General features: G+C 37.3%; 1 protein-coding gene across 1 annotated transcript in view; it reads left to right on the top strand.

Annotated features, from left to right (window-relative positions):
* LOC145514266 (uncharacterized) overlaps positions 1-19551 on the top strand; it is a 718708-nt gene that overhangs the window by 125104 nt on the left and 574053 nt on the right. The gene's annotated exons all lie outside the window — the stretch shown is intronic.

Genomic DNA, 19551 nt, shown 5'->3' with positions numbered 1-19551 from the left:
CATTTTTCAGTCTCTCTTTTTCTTTCATTGAAACTCTTTATTGAAAAATTTGTATTCAGAAGACAAATAAGTAACAAAGAAAAGGAGGTTCACTCTTAGTGGAAGCCAGGAAGATGGCCAGGAGCCCTGCCTACTTTTTCCACTCTACCAGTTGCTTCTTATTCAAAGGCAACTTCACATCTACAAACTCCCTAGGATTTCATAAAACACAGTCTGAAAACCTGCTCTAGGTTAATGGGAAATCACTGGATCCATGTTTCAGAAAGAACACCACCAACTCTATGGAGAGAGGAAGACCAAACAGTCTGTTGCTATCATGGAAGGGGGAGGTGAGGAGGGCTCATGGTAAAGTTGTGATGGTGAAAGTGAAGAAGAGGGACAGCTGCATAGCCAGGTCATAGGTGGAGTCAGTGTGACGTTGCGATGTCTTAAATATAGAGTTAAAAGAAGTGGGAGTACCAAGATTGTCTGGGGTGTTCTGTTCAGCTTAGATTGACTAGGAAATTCTGGGCAACACTAGGAAACAAGCATGAGAGAACTGTATTTCCCTTGTTCCCGAGCAGGGGGCTGTCATGCTGAAAATACAGAGGGCAATCCTCGAGAAAGAAAGAAAAAGCTCTCAGAAAGAGAAAGAGATGATGAGTGAGTGTCTAGAATAGAACACAGTCCCATGATTCCATTATTCAAACGTGAACTCCCTCAGATAAGAACTCAAGCTGGAGAGCTCTAAAAGGGTGAGTCGGCTTCGCATCAGGTGGCCAAAGTATTGGAGCTTCAGCTTCAGTATCAGTCCTTCCAATGAATATTCAGGACTGATTTCCTCTAGGATTGACTGGTTTGATCTTGCATTCCAAGGGACTTTCAAGAGTCTTCTCCAGCATACCAATTTGAAAGCATCAATTCTTCAATGTTCAGCCTTCTTTATGGTCCAGCTCTCACATCCGTACATGACAACTGGAAAAACCATAGCTTTGACTATATGGACCTTTGTGGGGAAAGTGATGTCTCTGCTTTTAAATACACTGACTAGGTTGTCATAGCGTTCCTTTTAAGGAGCAATTGTCTTTTAAATTTTATTTATTTATTTTTGGCTATACTGGGTCTTTGTTTCTGTGACAGCTTTTTTCTAGTTATGTCAAGTGGCAGCTACTCTCTAGTTGTGGTGCGTGGACTTCTCATTGCGATGGCTTCTCTTGTTGTGGAGCACAGGCCGTAGGGTGCGTGGACTTCAGTAGTTGTGGCATGTGGGCTCAGAAGTTATGATTCCTGGGCTCTAGGGTACAGGCTCAATAGTTGTGGCACCTGGGCTCAGTTGTTCCAAGGCATGTGGAATCTTCCAACCCATTGATCGAACCCATGTCTCTTGCATTGGCAGGCAGATTCTTTACCACAGAGCCACCAGGGAACCCCCCCAGAGCGAGCTTTTAAAAATGCAAATCAGATCCTGTTACTTTCCTTCTCAAAGCCTTTACTGCTTTCCCATACCTGGCCCCAGATTTCAAGGCTCTATACAATTTGGCCCCTGCCTGGTTTTTAACCTTAATTCCTTTCACTTTTGCTGCCTCCACCCAAGACTACCTATAAGTCCTTGGTTGCTCCATTCTGACTACATTGCCTTTCTTGTTGCTCCTGAAATATACAGGAGCTGGGCCTTTGTGGTAACTTTTTTTCTCTGTCTGGAATGTGATTTTCCTAAACTGAGCTTCATCCCTCATTTTTTTCAGGTCTTTTCTCAAATGTTATACTAAGAGGCTTTCTTTGACCACTTAACTAACGGTCTTGTTCCCTGTTCCCATTCCCAAGGCACCCCTTAATCCTTTCATGTTTCTTCATATACTTTTGTACCCTAGAAGTTGTATTTGATTTGCCATCATGTATCTGTTTAAATGTAAGTCTTTGAGGGTGGGAACATTAGTCTTTATTGACTGTTGTTAAATCACCAAGACCTCATACGGTCCCTGGCATATGGTTGACAGTATATATTATTTGATGGTATTTTTTCTTTTTTAAAAAATTGAACTATAATTGACATGTAATATTTTATTAGTTTCAGGCATATAACATACTGATTCAATGTTTGTATATGGTATGAATTGATTACCATGATGTGTAGTAACCATCTGTCATCATACCCAGTTATTGCAATGTTATTGACTATATTCCCTATGCTGTATATTATGTTCCCATGATTTACTTATTTTGTAACTGCAAGGTTGTACCCTTTAACCCCCTTCACTTGTTTCACCCAGTGTCACACCTTCCTCCCCTCTGGTGACCACCAGATCGTTCTCTTTACCTATGGCTCTTTTGTCTTGTTTTATTTATTCATTTGTTTTGTTTTTTGGATTCCATATGTAAGTGAAATCATACAGTATTTGTCTTCCTCTGTCTGACTTATTTCACTTGGCATCATACCCTCTAGGTACAACCATGTTGTTTCAAATGGCAAGATTTCATTATTTTTTATGGCTGAGTAATATTCCAGCGTGTGTGTGTGTGTGTGTGTGTGTGTGTGTGTGTGTGTGTGTTTGTGTGTGTGTATCTCATATCTTCTGTACCAATTCAACTATCAGTGGATGCTTAGGTTGCTTATATATCTTGGCTGTTGTAAATAATACTGCATTGAACAGAGGAGCATATATCTTTTAGAATTAGTGGGTTTTTTTTTTTTAATGGTAACTTGATATATTAATCATCTGTCTGTCTTCCCCCTTACATGTTCCTGCTCCTGATTCTTGCTTGACTATATGCTGGTTATCTAACCTGCACCAAACCAAAGGCTGCCCTAGACTCAAGTAATAAGATTTTTTTCAGTGTGGAGGAGAACTTCACACTTGTCTAGGAATTGGAGTGTCTGAATAGAATAATTTATTTTGCAGAATATCATGAAATCTGGATAAATCAGTTGTGAAATAATGGCATATATAACTGTGTGAAGAATCAGATATCATATATGCAGCAGTAAACCAGAGTGTTTAAGGATAATTTCTAGAAGAAAGGGAACCTTAAATCTGTAAACATTCTATTCAATGCCTTATTAGGAATTTTTGCTGAGAATCTGAAGAAAAGGATCAGTTATTTTACAACTGTCTTAGAATCTCCTGGACAACTTTGAATCATGGTGGTATGAGAATTATTATCAAAGGCATTAGAATTCAAAAGAAGTCAGAAGGGGTTTTTCCCTTGATAATTTTTTAAAATATTTTTTAAAAATATTCTTTTTCCACTATGGTGTATCCAGGATACAGTTCCCTGTGTTATACACTAGGACTTTGTTGTTTATCCATTCTAAATGTATTAGTTTGCATCTACCAACCCCAAACTCCTAGTCCTTTGATAAACTTTTGAAGTATTATACAGTTAACTTAAAGTACTTCAAGAACTGATTCACTTACTCTTCTCTTTGTATGAATATTTTGATTCTATTTGATAGAAGTATCAAGAAAAAAATTTTTTTCCTGATCTAAAGCTTAATTTTTCCTTTTCTTAATCTCATGCCATTACTCTTATATCTCCTTGTTCATATTACAATGAACATTTTCAGCCTTGCCCACCTCAGCTGTTTTTCTGGATCTAGTGAATTAGATTAAATTATTCTGTCTCTCTCTTGACTTTGTTCCGTCCTTTCCTCTTATTCTTTCTTGATACTTTCTCCAGTTTAATTCCATATTTTCAGAGTTAAAAGTGCTCAGGGCTGAGTCTAGCAACTCATCTCAAGGAATATATCAGATTACTTTATATGGTGTTTGCTGGCTGTCTGGTCATGCCAGGCATTTAGCCTGTTGCTTTTTGCATATACTGTCATATTAATCAGACAGCAGTTCTGTGAGGTGTTATCATCATTCCCATATAAAATGAGATGAAAAATTGAATCAGATGAAAGACTGGGGTTCAAATCTCAGATCTGTCTTACTGAATCCAAATCTAAGGTTCTTTCCACTCTACCATACAGCAGTAAGCCAGAGTTCTTTTCAGCAACCTTTTCACATTATAAGCTAAGATCTAATTGACTTTTCACTTCATTTTCCATTTAGCTTTATTGAGATATAATTGACGTATACCATTGTGTGTGTTTAAGGTGTATAGTGTGTTGATTTGATGCTCATATAGTTTTCAGAATGATTACCTCATTTGTGCTAGCTAACACCTCCATCATATCACATAATTACCATTTCTTTTTTTGTGGTGAGAACATTTAAGATTCAGCAACTTAGCAACTTTCAAGTATGTAATGCAGTATTATTTACTTTACTTAGCTATACATTAGATCCCCAGAACTTAGAGCTTTTTAATTTTAATCTGATTAAAAAGTACATGGAAAAACTGAATAGATATTTTCAAAAAAAAGTCATATAAATGGCCAATATGTACAAAAAAGGTATCCAATATCACTAATTGTCAAGGAAATGCAAATCAAAACCACAATGAGATATCACCTCATTGAAATCAAGAAGATAAGAGATAACAGGTGTTGGTGAGGATGTGGAAAATAGGAGTCCTTGTGCACAGTTGGTGGGAATGTATATTTGTGTAGCCAGGATGGAAATAAGTATGGAAGTTCCTAAACAAAAAGAATTAAGAACTACCATATGATCTGGCAATCCCACTTCTGGGTATATATCCAAAGAAAATGAAAACAGGATCTGAAAGAGATATCTGCACTCCTATATGCATTGCAGCGTTATTTATAATAGCCAAGATATGAAAACAGCTAAGTGTCCATCACTGGATGACTTTTCACTGTAATTCCTGGGTTTGCTTTAGAAATAATGCCTTAGAAGGTTTTCAGTTGATGATGTCATAAACATTAGTATTATTTCCTCTGTTAACTCTCGCCATCCCCCATTCCTGCTCTCAACTCTTAAAATTTCCATGGTGCATTTTTGGTTGTTTGCTTGTATCTACATGTCTAACTTCTCTGGATTTCTTTTGATAATTTAATAGTCTTTATCAGTGTTTGCAGTGCCTCCTCATACATTACTGTTTGTGAATTTCATTAACAAATTATTTGCTCCCTCCTTCAGGTCACTAATGAAGATGCCAAATGAAACTCAACCCATCAATCCCTGTGCCACCCCAGTAGCAAACTAGGTACTCAGAGTTTTATGATTATTTCTTGTTCATGACTCTTGAGCCAGGTCCCAAATCAACTGAGAGTACTCATAGCCAAGCCAATTTCAATTAATTCTGCAAGGAGAAATTTCATGAGCTAAAGTAGCACCTGCTTCTCTAAAACTAAGATGGATCACTTGCATTCCCTTAACCTACTAAAATTTAAGTTGTGTCCAAGTAGCAATTATGGACCATTTCTCTGGTGATATTCAATCTTTTCTTTTTTGAATTTCTCTTTATCTTATATTTTTCTTGACCAGGAACTGTTTCTTAAATATCTCTATTTTTCAGTTCCATGTTTAAAAACAAGTATGAATATATATGCTTTTGAATTTATGGGTTTATGTAATAAAAACTGCATAATTTTAAGTAAGCATTATGTAATAAAAAATGTACAGGCTTTGGAATCAGCAGTCTTAAGTTTAAATCTCTGCTCCCCTACTTCTTAGTTGTATGGTTTTGGACAAATAATAACTCCTCCTTGTCAATGCAAACCTTAGAATAATGTAACAGTGTAATAAAATTTATAAAAATAACAAAAATTTAAGGATAGTAATTCCTATCTTACTATGTTTCAGAATTTTCATGAGGATTAAAATTGATGAAATGTAATAAATACTCAACAAAAAGTAGCCAGTATTGGATTGAAATTTTTTCCTTTATTTACAGAGATTTCTGGACCTACTCATGTACTCATATAATTGTGTTCCATAAATTAATTTGAAAGTAGTCAAAAGTCCAATAAGAAAAGAACAAGAAAGTTTAATATGAAAAAAGATCAACCTCACTAGGAATTAATGAATTTCAAATTTAAAAAATGAGATTCTATTTCATACTCACAAAACTTACAAAAATTTCATTGGCCAGGACTTATTTTCAAATTGGCAAAGATGTAAGGGGTAAAAAAAATGCAGACATTGTTTATGGGAATGTAAAAAACTATCACTTTTCTAGGTGTTTTAAACTATTCTCCAAAGTTGAATATCGGTATGACTTTATAAACTTTCAGTACTAGGGAATCTCAGATACATGTAAAGAGTTCATTATACCAGGTGTTCACTGCAGTACTGGTTATGACTGTAAAGAAATAGAAATAAATAACTTACTAGAATGGATAAATGGATGTATGTATCTATAGCATATTCATTACTGGAATTCTATGAGTTAGGAGTTAATAAGGCTGCATGTGGTAGAGAACCAACTACTGTACCTTAACTGAAAAGAGATTTTGCTTTTCCCACTTAATATGAGGGCTTCCCTGGTGGCTCCGATGGTAAAGAATTTGCCTGCAATGTGGGAGACCTGGGCTCGATCCCTGGGTCAGGAAGATCCCCTGGAGTAGGACATGGCAACCCACTCCAGTATTCTTGCCTGGAGAATCCCATGGACAGAGGAGCCTGGAGGGCTACAGTCCATGTGGTCGCAAAGAGTCGGACATGACTGAGTGACTAAACACACACACACACACACACACACACACACATATACAATATGAAGTCCGGAGGCAGGACTACCTGTAGCTGCTATGGTAGCTCCACAAGGCCATCAAGGATCTAAACTTCTACTTAGTATGATAATTTCTAGGTCCATCCAAGTTGCTACAAATAGCATTATTTGATTCTTATTTATGGCAGAGTAATATTCCATTGTATATATGTACCACATCTTCTTTATCCATTCCTCTGTTGATGGACATTTAGGTTGCTTCCATGTCTTGGCTATCGTAAACAGTACTGCAGTGAACATTGGGGGGCATGTATCATTTTGAATTATGTTTTTCTCTGGATATATTCCCAGGAGTGGGATTTCTGGATCATACAGTAGTTCTATTTTTAGTTTTTTAAGGAACCTCCATACTGTCCTTCATAGGGGTTATAGCAATTTACATTCCCACCAACAGTGTAGGAGGGTCCCCCTTTCTCCACACCTTCTCCAGCATAAGACTTTTTGATGATGGCCATTCTGACAGTGTAGGTGATATCTTGTTGTAGTTTTGATTTGCATTTCTTTAATAATTAGTGATTTTGAACATCTTTTCATGTGCTATTTGGCCATCTGTACATCTTCTTTGGAGAACTGTCTAATTAGATCTTCTGCCCATTTTTTCATTGGATTGTTTGTTTGTTTTTAATAATGAGTTGCATGAGCTGTTTGTATATTTTGGAGATTAATTCTATGTTGGTTGCTTTGTTTGCAAATATTTTCTCCCATTCTATGGGTTGTCTTTTTGTTTTGTTTATGATTTCCTTTGCTGTGTAAAAGCTTTTAAGTTTAATTAGGTCCAATTTGTTTATTTATTTATTTATTTTTCATTACCCTAGGAGGTGGATCCAAAAAGATATTGCTGTGATTTATGTCAAAGAGTGCTCTGCCTATGTTTTCTTCTAAGGGTTTTATAGTATCAGCTCTTATATTTAGGTCTTTAATCCATTGGGAGTTTATTTTTGTGTATAGAGTTAGAAAGTGTTGTAATTTCATTCTTTTATGTGTTAACGGTCTAGTTTTCTGAGCACCACTTATTGAAGAGACTGTCTTTTTTCAGTTGTATATTCTTGCCTCCTTTGTCATAGATGAATTGACCATTCTAGAGCAATCCCAAGCAGATTTTGCTCAATTGCATTAGCTAGAAATTTGATTGCAAGAAGCTTGGAAAACATTGTTTAATTTTTCAGGGCACATGACTACATTGAAAACAATATTATGTTTCTCTTAGAAAGAAAAAAGGCAAGGGCTTGTATCATGGCTCAGTGACTGGCAATGTCTGACCACTCTATTTAGCAGCTGAAAAAAAAAGAACTTTATTCAGATCTATCAATCTGGATAGACCTCAGAAGCACAATTTGAGTGAAAAATCTAAGGAATAGAACAACACCCATGATATAATACAGTTTATGTGATTTTTTTTAAAAAGGCTACACACAAAGTGATACTATCTGTTGTTTATGGATGGGCTTCCCAGGTGGCTCAGTGGTAAAAGAATCCGCCTGCCAAGCAGGAGATACAGGAGATGTGGGTTCTGTCCTTGGGTCAGGAAGATCCACTGGAGTAGGAAATGGTAACCCACTCCAGTATTCTTGCCTGGGGAATCCCATGGACAGAGGAGCCTGGTTGGCTACAGTCTTTCGGGTCGCAAAGAGTTGGACACAACTGAGTGACTGAGTATGCATACACGTTGTTTATGGATAGGTATATATGTATTAAAAATGCAAAAACATATCTGAGAAAGCCATACAACTTGGGAGAATAGGAGAAGGGAATAAAGCAGGGCTGGCTACAAGGGCGGTTTCAATTGTTTCTTTAATGTGTGACTTCTAAGTGAAAGTTCTAAAGTTAAATAAAGTAAATAATATGAACAATTTCTGAAATTATATATTTAAGAGTTTACTTCTAAGTTATTTGAATTGAGTCTCATCTTCCAGGTGCCTAGCTGCAATGGCTTTCTGTTTTCGGAATCTTTTCTGTTCCAATTTTCTTAGATATAAAAGAATCGACCCTGAGGTGACAATTAATTAAGTTGATATAATTATTTTCTGAGAATGAAATCTGTCATCTAAAACCCGTAATAAATATTTTGAAGAAAAAATAATAAGAAAACATAAATAGAGATTTGCTTTTGGCAATCTATTAAAATATTTACTTTTGTGTAAGAATGAAATAGTTCCTTATGTTATCCAATGCCCTCTGCATTCTGAAATTCTTAGGGAGGAAATTACAAAGATGAAAACTAAATGGCATTTGATACAAGAATACAATTGGATCTTTTCTTAGTATTATATGTTGTATTATAAAACTGTTATGAAAATACATTGTTACACAAAAGTGATAAATCTGTAAAATTCTTTTCCAATCCTAAACCGACTTTAGAGCTTAAAATATCTACTGAGAAATAATGAGATAATAAAGGCCGGCATAATTGGTAAAAAACATTCATTTATGCTGATATTTACCTTTATAATTTCTACCATTTATTTATACATTTATTCAGTAAGCTTTGATTAAACATCTTTTATATATGAGGACTTTGCCAGATACTAGGAGTTCTGATACTACACAATTATTACTCTGGCATTTAAGAAGCTGGTGGAGAACATGGACATGTAAAAAAAATGCCATAAAAGTATGAAAAACAGTATAAAAAAGTATGAAAAAAAATGTTATTAACATAATCAGAGATACTGTGCTGTGCTTAGTCGCCCAGTCACGTCTGACTCTTTGCAACCCCATGCACTGTACAGCCCACCAGGCTCCTCTGTCCATGGGGATTCTCCAGGCAAGAATACTGGAGTGGGTTGCCATGCCCTCCTCTAGGGGATCTTCCCAACCCAGGGATTGAACCTAGGTCTCCCTTATTGCGGGTGGATTCTTTACCATCTGAGCCACCAGGGAAGCCCATTGGATGGGATGATGGAAAGTCTTATTTAGTTTCTGAATCAATCAGTCTAGACACTAGCAGGAAGTGTATGGCACACTCAAAGCAGGATAATTTGAGATCGGTTGAATAAAGGACCGTTTTCAAAGTGTGGCCAGGAAATAAAGACACTGCAAGGCATAGTGGGTGTGTACCACCTTTAAGTTCAATGTGAGAAGGGAGAAGAAGTGGTCAGTCTCCTACCCCCTCAGACCTCCTGTCAAGGCTCTCCATTCTGAATGTAACCAGAAGTCATAGGGCCTGGCCACTGATAGGTGTCCTGCATGTAGGTGACCCTTTTAGGAAAGAAAATTGGCGGGGAAGGGTGAAGATGGGGCGAATACAATACCTGGTCATATGGTTTTAGGTGGCTCTAGACAAATAAGAAGCTCCCTGGGAAACTTTGCAGTGGGGGAGATAGGCTGTAGGTAGGCTAGTCTGGGTCAGGATATTGTGCACAATTGTGAACAGAAGAACGAAAGAGAAACTTTTGTTTCTGGGTTTAATGTGGCTGAGATTTAGGGAGTGTATTGTGTACTGGGATGTGTTAGCCTCATTAGGCAAGACAATCCCTCTTTTCCATTCGGGGTAAAATGCAATGTCGAAATGAAATGGTCAGATTCTCTGAGTGCTTATGAAGTGTACATTCACTTTATGCCATGGTACTATAGAATATTGTATTATAGATTTTAGTCTTTCTTTTTTAAAAAAAATTTTATTTATTTTTGGCTACATTGGGTCTCAGTTGCGGCACATGGGATCTTTCACTGTGGCAGGCTTCTCTCTATTTGCCACACATGGGCTTAGTTGCACTGTGGCATGTAGGATCTTAGTTCTTGGATCAGGGATAGAACCCATGTCCCCTGCACTGCAAGGCAGATTCTTAGCCACTGAACTTCTGGGTAAGTCCTTCGGTTCCCTTTCTTTGGCCCCCTTCCTGAATTCTATTGATAAGTTCATGTGGTGAGTCTGTTAACTGTTGTAGTTTCAGTATAATAATGTAATTATAAGTAGAAAATATGTCAGGATAACAGTTGTAATACCAAATGACAATATCTGTGATTTCTACTAGTGACAGAGACAATTGAACGAAATGTTAAAATTCACTTGGAGGCTAACACAAATTGAGATGTCATTTTTCCCATACAAGTTTGTAACTACTAGTAGTCTGTGGACCTCACATTAAAAAGTCCCATTTTAAAACTCATTTGCAGTATGTTTGAACATATCAACTGAATTTTACAATCATTCAATTCATTAAACATAGGATGAATGGATATCTTATGCCAAATATTGTGCTAAGGAGATACATACTGAGGGAAGTTTTTCTTTTTTAACACTTCAAAATTCTGTGGAAAAATGCAATTATTCCCAAATGACTAGTCACAAAGCATTAGAATACAATAACTAAAGATTTCATCTGCTACTTCATTGAGATAATTCATAACACAGAGTGATACTCATGGAATCATATACTGCATTTAATGTAATAAAAAATACAAACTGCTAAATTGCTACAGTGAAAAATATAATCTTTTTTATGACAGAAGTTTAGCCAATTATAATCATTGTTAATTCTTACAGTTGGACACAAGTCATACCTTGTTTCAGGGACTAGCCTACAAAGATATTATTAATATCTTCCATTAAATGCTGTTACAGATGTATTACATTTAAACACTTTTTGTTGAACTAAAATGTAAATAAATACAAGTGCACATGACGTAAATGTCCAATGAAATTTCACAAACTAAATATGCCCAAGAAGCAGAATATGAAAGTGCTCCAGAAGCTCCTTGTTACTTCTTCCCAGACAGTGTACCCTCCTCAGTGTCCTTGATATCTAACGGCATGCATTCATTTTTACCACCATTGATAGGGGTTTGGATAATATGAATGTTGTTGTTGTTCAGTAGCTAAGTTGTGTCCGACTCTTTGCAACCCTATGGACAGCAGCACACCAGGCTTCCCTGTCCTTCACTATCTCCCAGAGATAGTGTCTCTGTCTTCTGTCTTCTGTGGGTTACCCTTTACTCTGTTAGTAGTATATTTTGGTGGAAAGATATACTTAATCTTATTACAGTCCAATTTATCATTTACAAATTTGTGGTTAGTACTTTTGGTGTCTTGTTAAAAAGTGTTTGCCTACATTTAACATCATTAAGATATTCTAGGGCATTCCTTGGTGGTCCAGTGGTTAGGACTCCATGCTTCCACTGGAAAGATCCTGGGTCTGATCCCTGGTTCTATTTCTGCTTTACTGACTATGCCAAAGCCTTTGACTGTGTGGATCACAATAAACTGTGGAAAATTCTGAAAGAGAAGGGAATACCAGACCACCTGACCTGCCTCCTGAGAAATCTATATGCAGGTCAGGAAGCAACAGTTAGAACTGGACATGGAACAACAGACTGGTTCCAAATCGGGGAAGGAGTACGTCAAGGCTGTATATTGTCACCCTGCTTATTTAACTTATATGCAGAGCACATCATGAGAAATGCTGGGCTGGAGGAAGCACAAGCTGGAATCAAGATTGCCGGGAGAAATATCAATAACCTCAGATATGCCGATGACACCACCCTTATGGCAGAAAGTGAAGAAGAACTAAAGAGCCTCTTGATGAAAGTGAAAGAGGAGAGTGAAAAAGTTGGCTTAAAGCTCAACATTCAGAAAACTAAGATCATGGCCTCTGGTCTCATCACTTCATGGGAAATAGATGGGGAAACAGTGGAAACAGTGTCAGACTTTATTTTTTTGGGCTCCAAAATCACTGCAGATGGTGACTGCAGCCATGAAATTAAAAGACACTTACTCCTTGGAAGGAAAGTTATGACCAACCTAGACAGCATATTAAAAAGCAGAGACATTACTTTACCAACAAAGGTCCATCTAGTCCAAGCTATGGTTTTTCCAGTAGTCATGTATGGATGTGAGAGTTGGACTATATAGAAAGCTGAGCACTAAAGAATTGATGCTTTTGAACTGTGGTGTTGGAGAAGACTCTTGAGAGTCCCTTGGACTGCAAGGAGATCCAACCAGTCCATCCTAAAGGAAATCATTCCTGAATATTCTTTGGAAAGACTGATGCTGAAGCTGAAACTCCAATACTTTGGCCACCTGATTCAAAGAACTGACTCATTGGAAAAGACCCCGATGCTGGGAAAGGTTGAAGGCGGGAGGAGAAGGGGACGACAGAGGATGAGATGGTTGGGTGCATCACCAACTCAATGGACATGAGTTTGGTTAAACTCTGGGAGTTGGTGATGGACAGGAAGGCCTGGTGTGCTGCAGTCCATGGGGTCGCAAAGAGTCAGACACGACTGAACAACTGAACTGACCTGAACTGGGGAATTTGATTCCTCAAGCCACAAGACAAGGCCAAAAAATAAAGATGTTCTATATTTTCCTCTAAAATCTTTATTATTTTAGACTTTTATACATAGGTCTGCAGTTCATCTTGATTGTATTTTCAGGTTTATTTGAAGTAGCTAACAAAATATGTATTTTTTCCATATGGATGTCTAATTAACCTAGAACCAGATAAAAAAATTCCCCATTGTATCTCATGTAATCATAGAAGTCTATTTTTGGACTCATTCTGTTCCACTGGTTATTTTATCTATCCTTGTGCTAAAACCACCCTGTCTTAATTACTAGAGCTTTACACTGAGCCTTCATATATGGTAGAATAAATCCTCTGGCTTTGTTCTTTTTCTTCAAGATTTCTCAAGTGCACTACTCTTTAAATCAGACAGAATAAAACATTCTATTTTCAGAGGATGGAGCAGTCCAGACTAGACAACTATTTGGATGAATTATATCAGCAGGCAGATAATCATAGAGAATCCTTTACACTACATCTAAGAGGGAACCATTTCTGTAGAAATCTGTAATCAGAATTGAGATAAAGTGCGATATAACAGGGAGCTCACAGACTTTGAATTAAAATTTGGTGGAAAACGCAGTACTCACTAGGACTCTGATTCAAATCCAGCAAATATTTACTTAGTACATACTACATGCCAAGTGAGAGTCTGCATTTCTGCAGCAACCGATGATTGACTTCACTAACTTCTGTGATCCCCAATTTCCTCTTTTGTAGGGTAAGATATTATAAAGATATATTCTAATATCCCACAGATTATATCCTTGTCTCATAAACTGATTAAAAAGTAGACTTAAGCTACAGAAACTGACTCTGATCACAGTGGAACTTGTTATGGATGACTCATAACATCAATGAAAGGTTGAAGAAGAAGACATTAAGAAAGATGAGAGTCAAGATAGCTTAAGTGGAACTCTCCTGGTGGTCCAGGGGTTTAGATTCTGTGCTTCTACTGCAGAGGACTTGGGTTCAATCCTTGGTTAGGAAACTAAGATCCCACACGCCTTGCGGAGAGGCCAAAAATTAAAAAAAAAAAAAAAAGATAGCTCAAGAGAAGGAACTTATGGAGAAATTAAGCTCCCTAAAAACAGAGCCTGTGGCAAGATTTAAGTGCCAGTAATTTATTGGAAGTTCAAATCCCAGGACAGAGAGAGAAAAAGGAAGTGAGGCTGAAAAGGATGGGGAGCAAATGGAAAGTGATGCATTACTGTGTGGCCACTGTTTCACGATAAATCACAGTTGGTCCCTCAGTAGGTACATCCTCTAAGCTGTGTGGAACAGATGGCTGGACACACTGCACAAAGCAACTGGGCTCCTGTCTTATGCAGTAAAGACAGAAGAAATTTGCCTGCCAGCTCCATCCTATCTCTCATCTCCCGTTGATCAAAAGGTAGAGGAGACAGCTTCTCTACCCTTCTAGATTGGATCCCTCAGTCCCTTCCTCTTGTCCTCCAGGCCCTGGGACTTAGGCTTCATCTGAGCTCAGGAAGGTCAAGAGGAGCCAGAGCATGAGCCAGTGGGGCCATGTGCCCTTTGTGGAATTAAGATCCTGGGAGCAACCGAGGTGGAAAAAAGGAACCAGAAGCCTAGAACATAGATCAGTGGGAAGAATCTTAATGAGGTACATATGATGGGTCCTAAATACATGAACTTGGTAGGCAGCAATTCTTCAAAGTAAGGGTTGCAGCGTGGACAAAAATCAAACCAAGTTAAGTAACAAACAAATATAGTCTTTTGTTTTTGGCTGATCAAAAGACTGCTCTTAATAGCTAAAACAAAACAAAACAAAAAACACAACAAGATTGAGTGATGGTAACGATTTGAAGTAGAGGCAACTCTTACATATTGATGTGAGTGTAAAATGGCACAATCCTTTACAAAAGAGTTTGGCGGTTTTCTTTCCTTTCCTTTTATTTTCATTGAAGTATAATTGACCTACAACACTATGTTAGTTCCAACATGGTGTACAACATAATGATTAGAAATTTCTGTACATTATAAAATGATCATCACGAGAAGTCCGTCACCATTCAAAGTTATTACAATATTGTTGTCTCTATTCCCCATGCTGTACATTTGTTCCCCATGACCCATTTATTTTGTAACTGGAAGTTTGTACCTCTTAATCCCCCTCAGCTATTTCACTCATCCCTTCACTTCTCTCACCTCTGGCAAACACCTGTTTGTTCTCTGTATTTATGAGTCTGTTTCTGTTTTGCCATGATTGTTAATTTGTTTTGTTTTTAGATTCCACATATAAGTACAATCATATAATATTTGTCTTTGAGTTATTTCACTTAGGACAATATGTTCTAGGTCCATCCATGTTGTCACACGTGGCAAGGTTTTACTCTTTGTTTATGGCTGAGTAATATTCCATTCTAAGTCACTGCACCCCCCCCCCACCATATATCACATATCTTCTGTATAAATTCATTTATTCATAGACATTTGGGTGGCCTCTGTATCTTGGCTGTTGTTTTCTATGCTAGTCTTTGGGTTGTTTTCACTGATAGTTGCTCTATAGATAGTTGTAATTTGGATGTGCCCATGGGAAGAGGTAAGTTTGGGGTCTTCCTACTCTGCCATCTTGGTCATTCCTTTGTGTTTGTTTCTTGAGTGTGTATTGACTGGTGTGTGCTCCGCTGAATTTGGCAGTTTCTTAACCAGTTAAATACCTATCTACTATATGACCCAGCAACTCTATTCCTGGTTATTTTTACCCAAGAAAAGTGGAAATATATGCTCACAAGAGGTTTACACACAAACGATCACAGAAATTTTATTCATGATAACCAGACTCTGAAAGTAACAACAGATGAATAGAGAAATAATCAAGGTATTGTTACAATGGATTACTACTCAGCAATAAAGAATGAACCACTGATATGTTTAACAGCATAGGTGAATGTTAGAATAATGAACTAAGCGAAGGAAACTGAGACAAAAGAGTACATATTTTAAGATTCAGAACAGGCAAAACTAATCTGTAGCCATACAAGTCAGAATGAGTGATTCTCTGAGATGGAGGAGAGGATTGACTATACTGGGGCATGTGGGAACTTTCTGGTCATGGATATGTTTTATACCTTGATTGAAATGGTAGCTGCATGGTTGTGTACATGTACCAAAACACATTAAGTGCGGGTATGTTTTATTTAATGCAAATTATAAGTCAATAAAATTGATTTAAAAATACTGCTCTTAAACATGAGTTAGTCCACTCCACACTATAGGACAATCTACTCAGAACGCTGGCCACTAATGCCAGCTGAAAAAGTCTGTCTGCCTGGTCTTCTCATTTGTCTTTATCACAGATTGAGGGCAGGAGGAAGGGCTAATGTGCACAGCATTTGGCTTATTTCCTTTGCCCCATGACCATTCATCTATGTACTGCAGCTTTGTTGAACTCAGGCAAACTTCTCCTCTCATTGCCTTGTGCCTGAATATCTGGGCTCATGAAAAATTCTGAAAGACTATCGTCTCCTGTGCACAGTACTTTAAAGTTTCTTTCTGATTTGTCCCTTGCTTATTAGCATTTCTCTTTCCGTCTTTTACACCATCTTAAATGTGTTGTATCATCATCAGTCCTCCCTCTTTTTAGCCTTGTTTTTCTTCTTAGCTTTAAAATCCTCCAGTATATTTTGAATGGGAGACACTTGGAAGGGACTGAGGCATAAACAGGAGAAAGGGAGTCTCCCAGGAAAGGGACAGCTGCCCCATTTTATACCTGAGCCTGGTTTCTGAGTCTGAATTAGAGATAAATAAATGGAGATCCAAATCCCTTCTGGGTGGTGTGTTTGCTATGAGAGATCATTTGCAGGGTGTCTCATCTCAGCTCTCTTGGATTGTTGAGATTTCTTACAGGTTCTGGTAATGGCTTCATTCTCTCTCTCAGTTTCCAGGCTTCCTTTGAGTTCTGATGTCTTTCTGAGTCTTTATAAGTATTACAGTAGCATATTTTGAGATATTGATATGTAGACTGCTAACTAGATGCAATTTTTACACTGGCAAATACACTTTCATTTACTTTTTAGGAGTCTCTTTAAGGAGGGTGAATTCTTCAGCAAGATTTATTCTAACCTAAATATGTGCTGGCTGCTCTGGGTCTTCACTGTGAGTAGCAGGGGCTACTATTTTGTCAGCTTGGAAATCTCTACTTGTACTTGCCGGCTCTCTCACTGTCATTTCTAATCAACCTGGTACTCCTTTCAATGCCTGTATCTGTGTAATTACATTAATAGGATGATGTCCTAGGGGATTTCATCTATGTTCTATCTTGAAAGTGAAAAATCTTGTAAGTCCCTATTTCTCATGAAACCACCTTCAAAGGATTGATCATATGCACATTTTCTTAGACTTTATCAGCTTATAAAACATTGCTACAGTGAAACTGATACTACCTTCACTTTGCAAAGGAGTAATTGACTTTCTTTGAAAAATTGAACTCAATTCTTTCCAACTTATTTTAGATAAAAGGAAAGTGTATTTAGAAAAGTGTATGTACAGGTGAAATGTAGGAAGATGTAGGTAAAGTTGAGTTTGAACAAATGGAAAAGTGGCCTTTTCACCAAACCCTTTAACCCCTAGAGAAATGTTCTCCAATTTCAAGATGCCAGGTTTGGGGATTTCCCTAGTGGTCTAGTGGTTAAGAATCTGCCTGCCAGTGCAGGGGACACAGGTTAGATCCCTAGTCCAGGAAGATTCCACGTGCCTCGGAGCAACCAAGCCTGTGTGCCACAACTATTGAGCCTGCTCTCTAGAGTCCAGGAGCCACAACTACTGAGCCCATGTGCCACAATTACTGAAGCCCACGTGCCTAGAGCCCTTGCTCCTTAACAAGAGAAGCCAGCACTGTGAGAAACCTGTACCCCCCAAAATAGTAGCCCCCTCTACTCGCAGTGAAGACCCAGAGCAGCCAAAAAATAAAAAAGAGAGAGAGAGATTTCAGGTTCGGCCCTGGAGCTAGAGGATTAGAACATCTGTGGTTGGTGACCTTCCTAGGCCATGAGCTTCTGATGCACATGTGTCTAGTGCACAATTTGAACTTTAACCTGTAGTTAAATGATCCAGCGGGAGTGAGTTCTATCATATGCAAATTAGAAATGGAGTATTTCTATTCATGGCTCAGTCAATATTGTGAAAACTCAGCATTTTTATTATGTAATAAAATGATAACATATTTTCCCAGTAAGCACACTTAGTGAAGAGTTCCAAGAATTAAGAATAGTAAAAGATGACTGTATTCCATTAGGGGCAATATGTCATGAAGTCCATGCATTTTAAACTGGGAGAAAAATGCAACCATGAGCACTTTTGTTTTTACTTAATAAACTTTCATATTTCGCAGGAGTATTTATCTGTTTTCCCTTAGTTTTCTTTTTTCTAGCTGAAAGTGGAATGCAATACGGGACAGTCTGGGCTGTTGAAAAGTAAGGCAGGAAGTGAAACTATAGAACTGAGATGTGATCTATTGTGAAGCAGTATAAACCATAGAAACACTACATTCAAGACATTTGGAACTACCATCATTTAGGATGAATAGCACTATCTAAATTCCTGAAAAAATAGCTCCATAATATTATAAAGACAAAAACTGGTTTGTAAAGGATAGTCCAAAATAATTTAAGAAGTTTAAATTATGTTCAGGATCATCTGGTAACAATGTTTCACTTGCCTTATTACATTTTTGGAAAAAAAAACCTTCCTAAATAAATTCTGTTAAGGTGTAGATATAAAGAAAGTGAAGAAAAATGCTAAAAGAGAAGAAAAAAAGCTATTTATCCAAAAGCAATGGCAGTTTTGCTGCTTTTCTTTATACAACAGTTAAGGGTATCATATGCCAATGACCTACTTTGGAAAATCAAGTGATACGCAGTCCGATGTAGATGTGTTTTGGAGGCCTGCAGTGGGACACTCAGCTGAACTTCTGCCAGTTTTTGATACCAAATTTTAGAAACTGAGTTTCTACAGAAACTTACGGGAGAATGCCCCAGTGACTATGAATGATAGTTTTGGATGATCAGAAAACATGATTGAGGTTTTGCTGACAGGATTCTTCATTTCCATTTATGATACATAGAATAATAGGAATATTATAGCAATAATGAGTTTTAGATATGAACTTGGTGCCAGCCACTGGAATACGTGCTTTAGTATACATCCCCACATTTAATCATTGCATTAGTCCTATTATGTATGTATATATTATTATTCCAGCTTTACAGGTGAGGAACTGAGATTTAAAGAGATCAATAAACTTACCCAAGATATAATGGCTTAGTTAAGTGATAGCATTAAGACTGGAACCTGTGTTTTGTTTTATTTTTTTTTAACATTTTTATTTTATATAGTAGTATCACAGATTATCAATATTGTGGTAATTTAAGGTGAACAGCAAGGGGACTTAGCCATACATATTGGAATACGTGTTTTTGAACTTCAAATTCTGACTTTTAATTGCTCCATTAGACTGTTATTCTGTGCATGTGTATGTATATGTGTATCAACATATATATGTGTGTATATATATGTAAATGTTATTCTCTGTTGTGCAGCTTTTTAAACGTGTTTATATATTTATTAATTTTTATTTTTTACTGCATTGGGTCTTTGCTGCTGTGCGTGGGCTTTTTCTCTAGTTTTG

Source organism: Giraffa tippelskirchi, chromosome 7 (assembly GCF_054371585.1).
Source record: "Giraffa tippelskirchi isolate mGirTip1 chromosome 7, T2T-mGirTip1v1.2.pri, whole genome shotgun sequence".
NCBI classification, from domain to species: Eukaryota; Metazoa; Chordata; class Mammalia; order Artiodactyla; family Giraffidae; genus Giraffa; species Giraffa tippelskirchi.
This window is presented reverse-complemented; position numbering and strand designations above follow the sequence as displayed.